General features: G+C 43.5%; 1 protein-coding gene across 2 annotated transcripts in view; it reads right to left on the bottom strand.

Annotated features, from left to right (window-relative positions):
* The window catches only part of B3GLCT (beta 3-glucosyltransferase), a 1,077,075-nt gene that overhangs the window by 198,995 nt on the left and 860,193 nt on the right, over positions 1 to 17,887 (bottom strand). The window lies entirely within an intron of this gene.

The raw sequence follows: 17,887 nt of genomic DNA on the forward strand, positions 1-17,887 counted from the left end.
GTTCTGGTGGCCCGTAGATGAGCCAGAGTGTCCACCAAACCCAGCAGACAAACCTCCACCGTCCGGGGCACATGAATGGTGGTCAAAGAGTGTATGTCCGAGACCACCGCTTCCCAGAAAATTTGAATATGATGGCATTGCCAGAATATGTGGATAAAGTCTGCCGAGTCCGCTGCACACCGCCAGCACTCTGCAGAGATGGAGGGATATATTCTGTGTAAACGTGCAGGTGTGTGATAGATCCTATGTAGGATTTTGTACTGAATTAACCTGTCTCTTGTAGAAACCAGCTGTGAGAATGCACACTCCCATGTTTCTTCCCACTCTTCATCATCTAGGTCAGGGACATCCAGCACCCATTTAGATTTAAGAGTTTCCAACCCTGAGTGGATAGAGGGAGCCATTGTCTTATAGATAGTTGAGAGGGGTTTGGTGAGGGTATCATCTCTAAGTATTTCCTCTAGGTTTGAGGTATAAAAAGCTACTGGTTTTTGTTTAAATTGAATTTGAAAGGTGTGTCTCAATTGTAAACATCTAAAGAAGTATAAGTTAGGGAGGTCAAATTGCGATTTTAAGGCGTTAAAGGGTTTCAGTTCTCCGTCTATACATATCTGCTCTAAATATTTAATACCCTTTACTGCCCAGATCTGCGGGTCAGGTATAGAGGCAAATTCCGGTAGTAATGGATTGAACCATAGGGGGATATGTTGAGAGATATAATCAGGGGGGCTAGGGCGTAGGTCTTGGGCCTGCACCCAGGCTTTCAATACAGCCTTCATGGCTGCAGTCAAAAGAAGGGAGGTAGAGGCCCCTCTATATAAGAGGTTTTTAAGAGCCTCAAAATAACCTATGCAGGAAGCTTCTAATACTACCGCCGCATTGGACTCATTCTGTGTGAGCCAGTTATGGGCATGCATGAGCATTGCTGCCAGAAAATATTTGTAGAGACCTGGGCATGCCAAACCTCCCTGTAGCCACGGTCGCTGCAAGACTGTCAACTTAAACCTTGGTTATTGTGAGCCCCAAATGAAAGCAGTTAAACTAGAATGAATTATTTTAAAGTATTTTTTGGGAATCCACACTGGCGCATGCTGGAGCACATAGAGAAAACCAGGTAGCAACTTCATTTTAAACAGGTTTATGTGCCCTATTAAAGTCAAAGGGAGATTGGCCCATGCTTCCAATTTAGATTTCATATTGTCGAGAAGTGGAACTAAAATTTAAGACACAATATTCAGAAGTATCCGGGGAAATCTCAATACCCAGATATCTGATCCTGGGTGACCATACTAGGTAGGTAGGGTAGGGTCAGCTTCGTCCCGGGCCTCTTTGTCAATAGGTAAAATTTGTGATTTTCTCCAATTAATTTGTAGTCCAGAATAAATGGAAAAATCAGATAATATAAGCAATGCTTCTTTAAGAGATGGCCCTAGGTCATTGAGAAACAATATGAGGTTGTCTGCATACATTGCTATCTTTTCCATCCTTTTGGCCACTGCCACCGGCTCCAACACAATAGCGAACAGACCTGGAGACAATGGGCAATCCTGTCTCGTACCCCTCCTAATTGGGAAAGGGTCTGAGAGCTTGCCCCCTATTTTAAGTTGGGCTGAAGGGCGGATATATAACAACTGCACCCATTTCAAAAACTCAGGCCCGAACCCCATAGCCTCCAGTACTGAGAGCATATAAGGCCAGGCCACAGAGTCAAAGGCCTTCTTACTGTCAAGTGCTGCTAAGACTCTGATTTGGATTCAGTTGGAGGTAGATGCAAGTGCGTGAAGACCCGGAGGACAGTGATGTCCGTGGACTTCCCCGGTATAAACCCTGTTTGATCTATGCTGAGTAGGTCAAGAATAATTTTCATCAATCTAGTGGCTAAAATTTTTGTTAAAATTTTTAGATTGTAATTCAACAAACAAATGGGCCTATATGAGGCACATTTGAAGAGGTCCTTTCCTGGTTTAGGAATTAAGATGTGAGACTGATACATAGAGGGGGGTAGTATCATTTTTTCTAAAGATTCAGCAAACAGGCTGTGTAGTTTAGGTGCCAGAGTTGAGATGTACATCCTATACCACTCTCCTGGAATACCATCTGGACCCGGAGTTTTCTTACCGGGAAAAGAACGTATAGCTGCTTCGATTTCTTCTAATGAAATGGGTTTGTCAAGAAGTACCACTTCTTCTGGTGAAAGTGTGGGGAGATCTAGGGTACCGAGTAATTCACGGATAGCGGTTTCTGATGGGCCTGGGACTGCGGAGTACAACTGGCTAAAATATTCGGTGAATTCGTGTAGAATGTTAGTGGGATCAGATGTCACAGTATCATCAGCACAGCTTATGCTTGAAATCACCGTTTGAAACCTATGATCTGCTACTAGATTAGCCAGCAGTTTCCCATTTTTGTCTCCAGACTCAAACACCCTGCCAGCCATAAAGCGTAGATCTAAATGCGTAGCCAAAGCTGCTTTCACCTCCTCCTCTTCCAGGTGTTTTATTTGTGATGACAAGTCTGATTTGACTGCTTTAATGGCAGATATATATTCACCCCATATATCTGCCTTAAAGGCATCTCATACCATAGCTTGTGAAGTGGATCCCTCATTAGTTTCCCAATATTGATTAAATTTAGGTGAGATGAGGTCTCCCTCCTTCTGGTCCTGTATCCATTTGGGCGCTAGATGCCAGCAATCTGAATTCCCAGCATCCTTCAAGGCCATACACAGCTCTAGGGGGGCATGCTCAGAGAGACCAGAGGGAAGATAGGCTACACTTTTAATTATAGTCAATGCTGGTGCATTGCCAAAGGCTAGGTCAATCCGGGAACCTGATTTATGGGTAGAGGAGAAACAGGAGAAGGTCTTTATTCCCGGATGTTTCCATCACCAAATTTCGGTATAGTCCAAAGCCTGAGCCCAGTTGCATAGATCAGGAGAGTGAGCTCTGGAGGGGTTAGAGGAGTCAAGCTTAACATCCATAATGGAATTAAAGTCCCCAGCTATATACAGCCGTGAGAACGACAGAGATGCCAATTTATCATAAATGGTGTACAGGACCTGTTGGTTAAAGGGAGGAGGTATGTAAATATTGACAAAGGCGAATATCATAGCATTAATTTCTAATAACAGGATAATATATCTGCCCAGTGGATCAGTAACAAGATGTAACACCTTATAGGCAGTGATTTGTTCAGAAGGATTGCCACACCCCTAGCGTAACCTGAGTAGGTAGCGTGGAAGGCCTGCTGAACCCGTGATCTGCGTAATGCCAGGATCTTGTTGCCTGTCAAATGGGTTTCCTGTAAGAAAAGAATATGGGGTCTGTGGTAGTTCAGATATTTGAACATTAGCGTCCTCTTAAACTTATCATTGAGCCCTCTAACGTTCCATGATAACAGTTTCAAATCCATAAATCAAATAAGGAAATACATGGTTTGAGCAGGAGAGACCCAAAAAACATGTGTATAGTGTACATATGGTGTGAGATATGAGGAGTTGATATCTTGGAGAACCCTGGAAGAAAAAAAAAAAAAGGGATGTGTGGTAGTGATGCATAAGTTGAAGAGCTGAACCAAAAAAGGAATCTGGAGCATAGTACGAGAAACAAAAAACCTTGATCGAAAAAATAAATAAAATACAACTGTAACGCCCTACTGACCATGAGACCCCAACAATTAACTATGTCAGTTTTAGTCCCAAAACAATTCTTAGTTGAGCGTACGCTAAAAACTATGAGCACCCTACTGACATTATACTGACAAAGAACTATGTCAGTTTTAATATCTCAAACAAAGTTCCAATTGCTTCAACGGTGTATTCCAGCTGGAATGCAGGGTTACATCCCAAGTGTAAACTTCAGTTAGCACCGAGATAAGCCAATAGGAGGGAGCGTAAACTTATCTTGTGGAGTCTCGTGTGAATAGCTCGCTTAACATAAGATTTCCTAGGCATGGGAGGATGGTAAGCCGGCACTTGGGAAGGGAGCAACATGGGAGTCATTCAGAGACAAGTCCCGAGTTGGCAGGAATCCCATGTGTCTCTCGCATATTTCTAAGGGAGTACCTTTGAAGGGTAAGCGATTCACCGGCCCGCTCAAATAACAGGAGCCGCAGCTCCGGGCCTCAGAGAAAATGCAGATAAAAGAAAAAGAAGTAAGGCAGCATGAACCTTTGGCAAATAATGGATTGTGTAGATATAAACATACCGTTTTACTCAGGAGAAATGAACCTCGGAGAGCCCCCAAGACATGAATGGTGGAATAGCTCACCTGGTCTTTAACAGATCATAGTGAGCAAGGCATCCGCCTCAGCCGAGGTGTCAAAAAACTTAATAGAGCCTTCATGTTGAACTCGCCGGCGACTAGGATAGAACATCCCATATTTAATGTTGCGGTCTCGTAGTCTGCGTCCAACGTCGTTGAAGGTTTGCAGCTTTTTTTGAAGTTCCGGGGAAAAATTGGGGAACAACATGATGCTTGCATTACCATATTGCAGATTTGGGTGTTTCCTGGCCTCTGAAAGTATACGTACGGTCCTGATCTTGGTAGTTTAGGAGACATACCAGGAAAGGGCGCGGAGATGTACCTGGGATAGGTCGACCCATTGGGACTCGATGGGCACGTTACGCTACATAAGTAGGGGAGACATCTGTTAGTCCCAGCAAATCCTTAAAAGAAGGTTTCCGCAAAATCCTCCGGGTGATCCCCCTCTGAGCCCTCCGGAAGGCCCAGCACTCTAACGTTGTTATGTCTCATATGATTTTCGGCATCATCAGATTTTGCTACCAGAGCTTTTATCATGTTTTGCAGGTTGATGATCTGGTCAGTATGTTGTCCTTTTTTATCTTCTACCTCTGAGATCCGTTTTTCGGATTCGGAGATGCGCCCCCCGCATTTTATCCAAGTCATTGCGGATAAGATTGCACTCTTCCGCCAGATGATCGATCCGCACCAATAGAGATGTCTTACTGCTTTCGATTGCTGCTAATATCATGTTCGTGTCTCCTGTGGGGGACTGGGATGAAGGAGCCACCGGTGTGTCAGCAGGGGAACTGTCCTCCATCTCCCCCAACAAGGCCTGTAACTTCTGGAGTAAAGTGGAATCCACTTGTGTGGGTGGGGATGCAGTCTGTACCCTGGATTGTTGTTTAGCTTGGGATTGCTTCTTTGGAGGCATCAGATGGCTCCTTGTCAGGCTGGAAGTTTCTGGAGCTGGGATAAGCAGGCACAGAGGAGACAGGGGGATCAGGAGTGAGTGCTGTGGCGTATTGAGACTGCCGCTGGTCACAAAGTTGGTCCTGTGAATCGTCCCTCCAGTGGCTATGGAAGCAGGGAGGTGGTTCTATGGCAGCTGTAGGTGACAGTTTGGTAGCCAGATTGGGCAGCTCTGGTATCAGTGAGTCAGATGCAGAGGAGAGACTAGGATTGACTGTGGGTGTAGCAGGGTGGAGCAAGATGGCCACCACTTGTCGCACAGGGGTCAGGATTAGGGCTGTGGCCGTTACCCTCTGCACAAGTGGAGATGGGTACCCTCTGCTGTGGGGATGTGGGCTGACAGCCTGGGGTGTGCTAGTTTTGGCAGTGGCTTGGGGAGGGCATAGAGGAGTCAGTTATGCTGGAAACTAGCGCCTGGGTTTAGCAAGATGGCTGCCACTCACAAGGCCGGATCCACAGTTCGTCCTCCCAGCTGCCGTTGCGGGGTGATATATGGGACCTGCAGGTATCAATCGGTGAGTGGGTGAAGTCCGGTGGTCGTAGGCTGAGGAATCAAGCACAGGGACGATCGGGGAGGCCAGGAGCAAGTACTGGACTGTGGCTGGGTAGAGCAAGATGGCCGCGACTCCCGCAGCTAGGCCGGAGCCGCGGTCCGTCTCTCAGGCAGCTGTAGCTTCAGAGAAAAGACGCGATGGCGGCTTCGGGCGGTGCGCTGACAGGCTGGGGGATTCCGGGGTGTATGGAGAATACAAGGCAGGCTCGCTGGAGGGAGAAAGCCAAGGATACGTTTCAGGATGGCTGGACCTTTTCACTCACACGTCTGCTCAGGCCACCATCCACATTGTGGCCTCATCATACACACTGGCTCCCCAGCTGTTGCTGAGCAAAATAAAGGCAGCTTGCAGGGAAAATGTCTTTTTTTGGCTTTATAAATGAAATTATTGCTGCAGCAGATTCTAGGCATGGTACAGATCTGCCACTTTACAGGTAGACTAAGGGGACCCCCCCAGGCACTATATTGGAAGGAATTTTTCATTTTTATGCTTTCATTTTCAAAATAAAAAAAAATCACTGCTCATTTAAAAATTAAGTTTTTCACAAACTTTTTTTTTATTAATAGATGTTCCCCCGGGCAGGACCCGGACCCCTATAACCATTGTATGCCCAATCACTTGCATATAAGCCTTCAAAATGGACACTTTTGATTTTTGACATTCAGGTACCATTGACTTTAATGGGGTTCGTTATATGGGTCCGAACTTTCGCGGTGTTTGAAAGTTCTGGTGCGAACCAAACAGGGGTCTGTTCGGCCCATCCCTATTTACATCCACTTGAAGGAAAATATTTTTGTCATAATTTTCATCAGTGGCATGTTTTCAATGCCTAAAAGTAAACAAAAATTACTTTAAATTTTCATCAATCTACTAAAACTATAATGAAAATCAATTCCAATGTTTTTAAACGAATGAGAATGGAACGAAAATGTGAGGGAGGGACATTTACTCACGTGAACTTCTGCATTCCTCGGTGCTCCGCCTGTAAAGCCTGTGAGTGTTTCCCTTTCCAGCAAGCAAGATAGCGTTGGTAGTGTGCTTAGTGGCGTGACGTGCTTAGCACTGTGCAGCATTACAGGCCTCCCTTAGACGACCGTCCAGAGCACTCTGCAGCATTTACAAGCCTACCGACCACCCGGAGCACTGTGCAGCATTACAGGCCTCCTCAGGTGACCGTCCAGAACTGTGCAGCATTTACAAGCATCCAGAGCACTGTGTGCAGCATTACAGGCTTCCGCAGACTACTGCCCAGAGCACTGTGTGCATTACAGACCTCCTCAGACCACCATCCAGAGCACTGTGTGCATTACAGACCTCCTCATGCCACCATCCAGAGCACTGTGTGCATTGCAGTCCTCCTCAGACCATCATCCAGAGCACTGTGTGCATTACAGGCCTCCTCAGACCGCCATTCAGAGCACTCACTGTGCATAGCAGGCCTTCTCAGGCCTACCAGAGCACTCACTGTGCATAGCAGGACACCTTAGACCATCCAGAGCACTCACTGTGCATTACAGGCCTCCTCAGACTGTTCAGAGCCCTCCTCACTGTGCATTATTTATCTTGCACTTAAACGTGGTTTTACTTAAAAAGACGCTCTATAGCGGCTAAATCTGTGTCTGTGTAGTTTGTTCAAACCTAAATACCATAAATAATAACATCTTACTAGATTCTGTTTTTACTCCAGGAGTATAATGAGTTTGGAAATTCTAGAGAAATGCTTAAATAATGCATTACAATTGATCTAAACCCATTAGATTTTAGTCGACTAAAATGTACTGGAGATTTTAGTAAAATAAAACGTAGGATATTTTAGTCTACTAAAATGTACTGCAGATTTTAGTCGACTACAATACAACCAAAACTAAAACAATACAGATGACTAAAATATTACTAAAATAAAAATGGCCTATGACTAAAACAAAATAGAAATTTTACATCAAAATTAACATTGGATTTTCCAGGAACTTACTATTATGATCACAAACTCTCCCATCAGTTCCTTGTCAGCTCCAGAGATGCAGGCAGCTAGGTGACATTGTCTCACAGGCACCAACCAGTACCTGCCCTTAAAACACGCCCTGCCCCACCTGTACAGTGTAGTGTGATATACACTGGTGAATGCCAGAGAACATACAGCACCTTCGGAAGTAAGACCATTTTGATAAGACTTATCCACCACATGACTCCCGACGGAAGCTTTGCCCATATCTGAATGTTAGATTTAAGCATAGGGATAAGAGGCCACCTGTACAGTGTACATTGCTCACACTGCATGTTAAAGTTGTCAAGAGCCAGGCAGCTGCGGCAGGGACCACAGTGACAAGACTGAGACTTTACAGTTGTACCCTAAACAGAGGCCTAAGAAACCTTGTCTGAAATATGAACCTGACCTGAGGTGCGGGGGGCTGAGTAATGTAAAAGGAGGCCAGAGGTGCAGTGGGCTGTGTAATGTAAAGGGGACCAGAGGTGTGGGGGCTGTGTAATGTAAAGGGGACCAGAGGTGCAGGGGCTGTGTAATGTAAAGGGCGCCAGAGGTGCGGGGGGCTGTGTAATGTTATCTACATTTATTAGCAGGTGAATGCGGCCCTCCGTGCATTCACATACATTGAATCTGGCCCTTAAGTGGAAAAAAGTTGCTGACCCCTGGGTTAGAGGGTTATACTGCAGAGGCTTTTATAGCTAATAAGTTTGAGACCTCTGTAGCTTAACATGGCTACTTTAGAAATCATATTTTTCACTGGTAATTCAATCCATAAACTGCAAGCTCAACAAGCAATGTATGTAAAATAAGGGAGAGTTAGAATCCCCATCAGTTTTTTGTTTGCCACCTGTGTCCCATTGGGGAGATTTGCTTTCACATCCTGTCTCATACCCACAGCAGGAAGTGTGAAGAAATCCCTCCAAAGGGAGGGAACTCCATGGTTGTCAGCAGGGTCCCTGGAACTAGTGTCCCCTCTACTTCTGTTCTGATGATCATTCAAAATTTGTAATTTTCTTTCACCTTCACTTTCAATGAGAACAGTAATCAGAATAAATAGAGAGGGTGAATCTGCCGAACATGGACATAGACAGCAATAAAAACCTGACAGGACTCTACTCTATCCAAAGCACCAAGGTACAAAGGAACACTTTAAAATATGCAGATGCAATATAGTAACTACACTTACCTAAACACATTTAAAAGACTTATAGTGGTTGATGACAGTGGGTATAACAAACTCAAAAGAAAACGGGACAGAGACAGAACAGTTCAGACACAAATACGTAATTAAACAGCCTTGTGTAATGTTTGCAAATCAGTGGCAGTAAAGTGAGCAGATAATTACCACTTTGCCATGACTATAATTTGCAGGTTATGTTAATTTATTGGTAAACACAGATGGTAGTTTAGACAAGACAGAATTAAAACACATACACATATCAATTAAACATAATAATTGATTGAGAAAAAAAATTCTGTTCCTGGCTTTAAATTCATAGATGAGTAGGCCTAGAGACTGTGTGGCACGGCAACACATGGTCTATGACTGTAGTCTAATGATTAGACGGAATAACAACTGTAACCTCACAGCACTATAACAGAATGAAGGTGCAGCTAAAGTTTAATGAGTTTTTATTCTGAATTAAAGAAGAACTGCAATCTGCTCACATAATTTGTAATAAAAACATCTTTATTCCGAAGCTTCCCTCCAACCACTTTTCATATTATTCTATATATACTGTTTCTGTATTCTGTACTTGCCAAATATGCTGCAGAAATCTCCCTCCACTGAGTCTGGCTGCAACCATTTTAACTGTGGGCAGCTGAACCTGCTGCCTGTTCACTTCCTGGAATTACACAGAGGCACACCTACAGCTCTGCAGCTCTCAATTGCCCTCGTATGACTCATTCCCACTCCCTTCCTGGCAAACTCTCAGGAGAGTGAGAGAGAGAGAGAGAGAGAGAGCTGTGCATGATGTCATAAGCCTAGGCTTTTTTTTTTACAAGACAAGAAACAGGAAGTTGGCTGTATAAGGTATTTACTGGCAGAAAAAAATGTTTTACTATCCAAAGTTAAACTACACTGCAGAGTGCATGAGCATCATGGGAAATGTAGTTCGAAAACATCTTGGGTACCAAGGTTCGCCATCTCTATGTGTGAAATTAGCTTCCCACTGCAACAGTTGACAGAATCCTGGTGTATAGTATAACTGCTGAGTCATCTGATATAAACGCCTGCTGCATCTGGTGTGTCTGGCCCCCTAACCCAGTGTACATACACAGGTATTGGGAACATCTGTTGGACTTAGGGTTGCGTCCGTGATCCAATCACAGCTGATCACAGTGTAAACAGGAAAAGCCCTATATCGGCTTTTCCTCTACTCGCACTGACAGATGCGAGTAGAGAAGATTGGCTGCTCTCCTGACAGGGGGGTCTGCACTGATTAATTATCAATGCAGCCCCCCCAAGTATTCCCTCCGAGGACCACCAGGGATGCCCACCCATGGCCAGCAGGGATGCCCACCAATAACCACCAGGTAAGCCCACTAGAGCCCACCAGGGATGGCAATCATTGCCCATTAGGGATGGCACTCTGTGCCCATTAGTGATGCCTGCCAGCACCTCTGATCAGTGCTGCCTATCAGTTTCACCCATCAGTGCCCACCAGTGGGCACTATACGTGCCCTCTAGTGCCACCTATCAGTGCCGCCTAGGAGTTCCCATTAGTGCCGCCTATGAGTGCCACTTATGAGTGCCCATCAGTGCCGCCTATGAGTACCCATCAGTGCTGTATATCAGTGCCACCTATCAGTGCCCATCAGTGCTGCATATAAGTGCCACCTCATCAGTGCCAATCAGTACTGCCTCATCAGTGCCTGTCAGTGCAGCCCGTCAGTGCAGCCCTTATCAGTGCCCATCAGTGAAGAAAAAACTTACTCATTTACAAAGTTTGTAACAGAAACAAAGAAAAAACTTTTTTTTTCAAAATTTTCGATAATTTTTTTTATTTAAAAAATAAAAACCTCGGAGGTCATCAAATGCCACCAAAAGAAAGCTCTATTTGTGGGGAGCAGCGTCGCATGACCACGTAATTGTCATTCAAAATGTGATAGCGCTCTAAAGCCTTGACATTGGTCACCGCACATTTGAGTTTTTGGCGGAGCCACCTACCCCTCTATATCTGCACATTATATTTTACTTCAACTAGTGGAGTCCCCGGGGAAGCAGCAGCAACATTCATATATCACCTATGAGTGGAATTAAATACGCTTATTAATGAGCTAACATAACCTCTGTACTCTCTGCACACTTAATGTATATGCAGGTATATGCATTTATTGAAAAAAATTGAATTTTCCGCAGCCAAAGGATAATCACAAAAACCATTATTTCTTCAATCCAATCTTAGTCCAAAAGTTACAATTATACTACATAAACCATATGTTTGTAGTAAGGAATTCTTACATATTTTTCTTACAGAAAAGAAAAAAGAAACCTCAATTCCGTAATTTACTAACAAAAAAGAAGAATCTGATTTGACCATTAAAAAAAAATCTCTTTGCAAAATAGTTACATCTTTATAACGCTCAAACATCTAAACAAAGAAAACCGAGTCAGTGAATCATTAAATCATTGCTACAAGCGAGGATAAAAGTCTCTTAGCAGAATGCAATAAATGAGGAATTGAGCTATTCTGATAACTTTTACATGGTGCATTAGAACATTAGATGTGGAAGTGAGCAAGCATCACACATGAGTAGCCCTAGTCACTTCTACATCAATCTCTCCAACACTTTGATGAATAAGCCATACGTACAGAACCCAGACACAAAGAGGATAAATATCATTATGCAGTCATTTTAAAGTTCAATTACTCAAACTAATAGAAAAAGGTAGGGTGTATCCTAAAAATCGTACATTTTTGTACTTCAGATAGCATAGTGCCATATTTATTTTCTCATTTATCCCAAAAATCTGAATAAGTAGGGGATTCTAAGTTCAAGGTGGCCCCCAAATATCTGGGAAAGAGGGTATGACCAGGGTGTAATAAAAGCGCCTCTGTTGGGTTTAAGTCAGCTATGTCCCTGATAGACTGCAGAAGGGAGTGTACAAATAGTATTACCTGACAATACCTCCATGAGTAACCAGGAGAGAAACTTGATTTTTTTTCTTTAGCTCTGCCAGATAGTAATAAGGGGCCATTAAAGAAATTGTGCAAATACAACGTAGAATACCGTGTTCATCTTAAAAAGAATTCCTATCATTGAAATCTGGGTGAAACAGTCTGTGCCCAGTAATGGACATTAAGAGAGAATTATACGTCTATTTAAGTCACTTCTGGAGGAGGTCCCATTGATCTAAAAGCAAAAAAAAAGGTGCAAAGCAGTAGGAGACAGCTCTCCATAAGGAGCTGTCCAAAATTGTTCCAAAAAAAACCCTTTTTAAAAAAAAATGTATCTGCAAATGTCCAGTATCAATAGTTCAATAGATTAATTGAAATTTATTAAGAAATTCTAGGAATTTAGAGTTCTAGAGACTTTTCTAGAAATCGTGTCTAACCACTTGCTGACCACGCGCTGTTTGACGGTGGCAGCATGGCACTCCTGCGCGAATCGCCTTATCTGTACGGTGGGTACTTTAAGGAGTATAGAGGGGGCGCGCCGCCACGTGACGTAGAAGCCAATGCGCGTGGCCGGCGCCCGATTGCTCCTGAGAAGGACAGAACAGAGAAATGTCAATGTAAACAGACAGATCTCCGTTCTGTCAGGGGAGTAGTGACAGATTGTCTGCTCCTAGTACTTAGGAGCAGCTATCGGTCTCCTCCCCCAGTCAGTCCCATCACCCCACAGTTAGAAACACACTGAGGGAATACATTTAACCCTTTGATCTCCCCCCTAGTGTTAACCCCTTCCCTGCCAGTGACATTTAAAGGCACTGATACAGTAATCAGTGGTTATTTTTAGCTCTGATCGCTGTATAAATGTCAATAGTCCCAAAATAGTGTCAAAAGTGGCCAATCTGTCTGCCTCAATGTCGCAGTCCCGATAAAAAAAAATTGCAGATCACCGCCATTACTAGTAAAAAAAAAAAAATAGTAATAAAAATGCCATACATCTATCCCCTATTTTGTAGACGCTATAACTTTCGCGCAAACCAATCAATATACACTTATTGCTATTTTTTTACCAAAAATATGTGGAAGAATACATATTAGTCTAAACTGAGGAAGAAATTTGTTTTTTTTGTATATTTTTTGGGGATATTTGTTATAGCAAAAAGTAAAAAAATATTGCTTTTTTTTCAAAATTGTTGGTCTTTTTTGTTTATAGAGCAAAAAATAAAAACTGCAGAGGTGATCAAATACCACCAAAAGAAAGCTCTATTTGTGGGAAAAAAAGGACGTTAATTTTGTTAGGGTACAACGTCGCACGGCCGCGCAATTGTCAGTGGCCTGGTCAGGAAGTGGGTAAATCCTTCCGGGGCTGAAGTGGTTAATGTTTTAAATATAGAAAGTGGATTTTTATGGGTAACATCTGATAAAGAAAAAGGACTCTAGGAAGCACATTCATTTTTAAAATGTTTATTTTTCCCACCCAGGAGAAGAAACTCCTCAAGGATAGTACATTCCAGCCTACACCATTTAGAAGTAGAATACAATTTATTTTGAATATATACCCAGATATCTAAGCTTATCTTGCTGCCACTCAAATGGTATTTCAAATTTAGTTAAGTTGATCCAGAAATCTAAAAGTTCACTATAGGAATCAAGCTCTTTTAAGAAAGGATATACAGGCACATCTCCAAAAATTTGAATATCATAAAAAAGTTACTTTATTTCAGGAATAAAATTCAAAAAGTGAAACTCATAAGTGGCGTCAATATGGAGGTGTGGACCACACCTGGGTGACCCCCCGTCAGAGGGGTGACACCAAGGCCAGCGATACCACAAGTGTGAGCTGCCTGCCACTGGGGCCCCAGAGTAGGTAGGAGCTGTGGCTTATCGGAGGTGCAGGCGGCCGATGCAGTATCTTCTCTGCCTCGCTCCGACTCCCTCAGTAATTTTTATGGGCAGATAGAGACTCTGCTCGGGAGTCGGGCTGTAAGTTTCAATATCCTGTCCTGTCACTGCTGTTCTCAGCCCCATCCACCACCTGTCCAATCCCACACTCCGCCTCCCAGTTGTGTCCGCCCACACTCCAACACCCTGCATGCAATGCTTGCAGTGTGCTGTGAAAGTCCCCTTTCACACAGGCGCTCCGAAAAACTGACAGGTGGACCTGATCGGACACTCCATTCACTCCTATGGGGCAGCGGATGTCAGCGGTGACATGAGCTGACACCCCGCTGCTATCCAATCTGATCCTGTCCGTGAAATCCAGATGGGTGGAAACCCTGTTTTCCATCCGTCTGGCAGATGTGATCGGATGAAAACGGACAGGCGGTCCGTTTACATCTGATCTTTCCATAGATGATAACAGGGCTCCAACAGGTCCGTCTTTGTACAGTGAGCCGAGACAGACCTGTCATCCGCCTGCTCAGCGGGGATTAACGGAGCGATCTCCCGCTGAGCAAAGTGGAGTCCGTCGGGCAGAATGCCAGTAAGAAAGGACCCAAAGGGGTTCTGTGAGCGGTTGGGTGGGAGATCTGAAACAATGGCTGCTATAGCTAGTCAAGGGGGAACCAGTCTGAGTGGGGGGAAGGCATAATTGTGAGCGAACCTTTTACACACAGAACACCCCCCTTCGTCTCCCCCAACTCCTTTTGCTTTGCCCCTTCTCTAGCTCTCTCTCCTTTCTCTCGCCTCTTCTCACCCCCCCACTCTCTCCTCTTTAATCCCCCTTTCTCTCCCCCCTCTCTCCCTCTATCATCCCTATCCCTATCATTTCCCTCTTTCTTCTCTCCTCTCCCTCTCTTTCTTTCCCATCCCCCCACCTCCCTGTCTCCCCCTACCCCCTTTATCTCCTCTCCCTTTTCCCTTTCTCTCTTTTACTCTCCCCTCACACTCTCCCACCTCTTGCTCCCCTTCTCTTCCTCCTTTTCACCCTCCTGTCTCCCCTCTTTAGCCCCCCTTTCTACCCCATCAATTTTTTCTCCCCCTCTCTCTTTCTGCAATCTCTTTCTTTTTTTCTCCTCTCTCTCTCCCCCCTGGGTCCCCCACAGCCTATCCCCTTTTTCTCAGTCCCTCTTTTTTTCTTTGTCTCTCTCTCCCTCCTTCCCCCTGCTTTTTTTCTCCCTCCTTTAGCTTTCTCCCCCTGCTTTCTCTCCCCTTTTGCTCTCTCTCCCCCCACCCCTATGTTTTCTTTTCCTTTCTCTCTCTCTCCCCTTCCTCTCTTTTCTCTCTCTCACCCCCTCCACCTCTCTCTTTTTCTCCCCTCCTCTTACTCTTCCTCCTTTCTCGCCTCACTTTATCTTTGCCTCCCTCGCCCTCTCCCTCCACCAACTTCCCCCCCTATATACAGTCTGTAGCCTGATAAGACCATACTTTACATTATACAGACCAGTGCATATAACGTACAGTGTCAGTGTACAGACTGGTCTGTATATAATGTACAGTATGGTGTACATATAATGTACAGTCTGTATCCTGATGACACCATACTGTACATTATATACAGACCAGTCTGTACACTGTACTGTACATTATATACAGACCAGTCTGTACCTTGACACTATACTGTACATTATATACAGACCGGTGTATATAACATACAGTATGATATTGAGGGGGGTGACACCAACCCTAGTGACACCACTAAAACTCATATATTATGTAGAGTGATATATTCCAAGATATTCTTTCTTTTAATTTTGATGATTATGGCTTACAGCTAGTAGAAACACAAAATTCAATATATCAGAAAATTGGAACAAAACCAATAAAAAAAAAAAAGTTTTTAATACAGAAGTGTTGGCTTGCGGAAAAGGATGTCCATGTACGGTATAGTAAAGTATGCCCATGTACAGTGAAGTATGCACTCAATACTTGGTTGGGGCTCCTTTTGCATGAATTACTGCATCAATGCGGCATAGAGGCGATCAGCCTGTGGCACTGCTGTGGTGTTATGGAAGCCCAGGTTACTTTGATAGCGGCCTTCAGCTAATCAGCATTGTTGGGTCTGTTGTCTATCCTCTTTCTCTTGACAATACCCCACGGATTCTCTATGGAGTTAAGGTCAGGCGAGTTTGCTAGCCAATCATGCACAGTGATACCATGATAATTTAAACTAGGTACTGGTACTTTTGGCAGTGTGGGCAGGTGCCAACTCCTGCTGGAAAATTAAATCAGCATCTCCATAAAGCTGGTCAACAGAGGGAAGCATGAAGTGATCTAGAATTTCTTGCTTGAGGGCTGCGTTGACTATGGACTTGATAAAACGCAGTGGACCAACGCCAGCAGATGACATGGCTCCCCAAATCATTACCGACTGTGGAAACTTTACACTGGACCTCATGCAACTTGGATTCTGTGCCTCTCCACTCTTCCTTTAGACTCTGGGACCTTGATTTCCAAATGAAACACAAAATTTACTTTCATCCAAAAAGAGGACATTGGACCACTGAGCAATAGCCCAGTCCTTTTTCTCCTTAGCCCAGGTAAGACGCTTCTGGCGTTGTCCCTGGTTCAAGACTGGCTTGACACAAGGAATGCAGCAGTTGTAGCCCACGTCCTGATTATGTCTGTGTGTGGTGGCTCTTGAAGCACTGACACCAGCAGTAGTCCACTCCTTGTGAATCTCCCCCAAATTTTTGAATGACCTTTGTTTCTCAATCCTCTTATGTCTGCGGTTAACCCTGTTGCTTGTGCACCTTTTTCTACAACACTTTTTTCTTCCACTCAACTTATGCTTGGATACAGCACTCTGTGAACAGCCAGCTTCTTTAGCAATGACCTTTTGTGACTTACCCTCCTTGTGGAGGGTGGCAATGACTGTCTTCTGGACAACTGTCAAGTCAGCAGTCTTCCCCATGATCGTGTAACCTACTGAACCAGACTGAGGGACAATTTAAAGGCTCTGGAAATCTCTACAGTTGTTTTGTGTTAATTAGCTGATTCAAGTGTGACACCATCAGTCTACAATATTGAACTTTTGTTCTAATTTCCTGAGATACTATATTTTGGGTTTTCACTAGCTGTAAGCCATAATCATCAAAATTTAAAGAAAGAAATGCTTGAAATATATCACTTTGTGTGTAATGAATGTATATAATATATGAGTTTCACTTTTTGAATTGATTTACTGAAATAAACTAACATTTTGATGATATTCACATTTTTTTAGATGCACCTGTAGATGCCTGTTGGATTATTAGAAAAAAAGAAGAAATAAAAGCTTATGCTCCCGATGGTTGATAAATATGCCATGCATATCAGAATTGTGCGTAACCATGTTCAGGAGTGGTACCAATTAAATAAATACCGGTGAAAAGGGGCATCTCTGTTTTGTCCCATTATACAAAGTAAAAGGAGACAAGAGCAGGCCATTGATCCTCATTTTTACTGACAACTGACAATAGAGTTCACTACTCATACTGAGCATTCTTGGTCAAAGACCACAATAGGACAAAGCTGTCGTGAGGAATCCCCAGTCAAGCAAATCAAACCCTTTTTCTGCATCTATAGCCAATAACAAACTGGGCTTGAGGGCCTTATCCACACACTGTATCATCAAAAGAGCCCTCCATGCATTGACTTTGGCCTCCCTTTCCAGGATAAAATGAGCCTGGCCTGTGTTTATTAGCTGAGCTGAATAAAAAAATTGGTATAATCATTAAAACCTTAGCATACAATTCTATATCTGCATTTAAAAGCAATAGTGTAAAAGTAGAATGTTTACCTTGTTTGTGAATATGTGATATATACGCACCAAGTGTTTCCAAGAGTATTACCAGAAGCGAAACAATTCACATTGTTAAATACTTATAGAAAAGTATATACTTAAATTTCTAGGATAAAATGCAGGAGAGTGCCGCCTCAGCAAAATCTTTTTCCAACAAATAGCATTGCATTCTCTGAGTTTCAGTAGATAAGCCTGTATTTATCCACAGAGCATGATCAATTATATTTTTACTAGATTCTTTCCTGACCTTGTATAATTTTTGAAAAGGTTCTTATGAACTTCTGCTTTTAATCTTG

The sequence above is a fragment of the Aquarana catesbeiana genome, linkage group LG02 (genome assembly GCF_042186555.1).
Source record: "Aquarana catesbeiana isolate 2022-GZ linkage group LG02, ASM4218655v1, whole genome shotgun sequence".
In the NCBI taxonomy this organism is placed as follows: domain Eukaryota; kingdom Metazoa; phylum Chordata; class Amphibia; order Anura; family Ranidae; genus Aquarana; species Aquarana catesbeiana.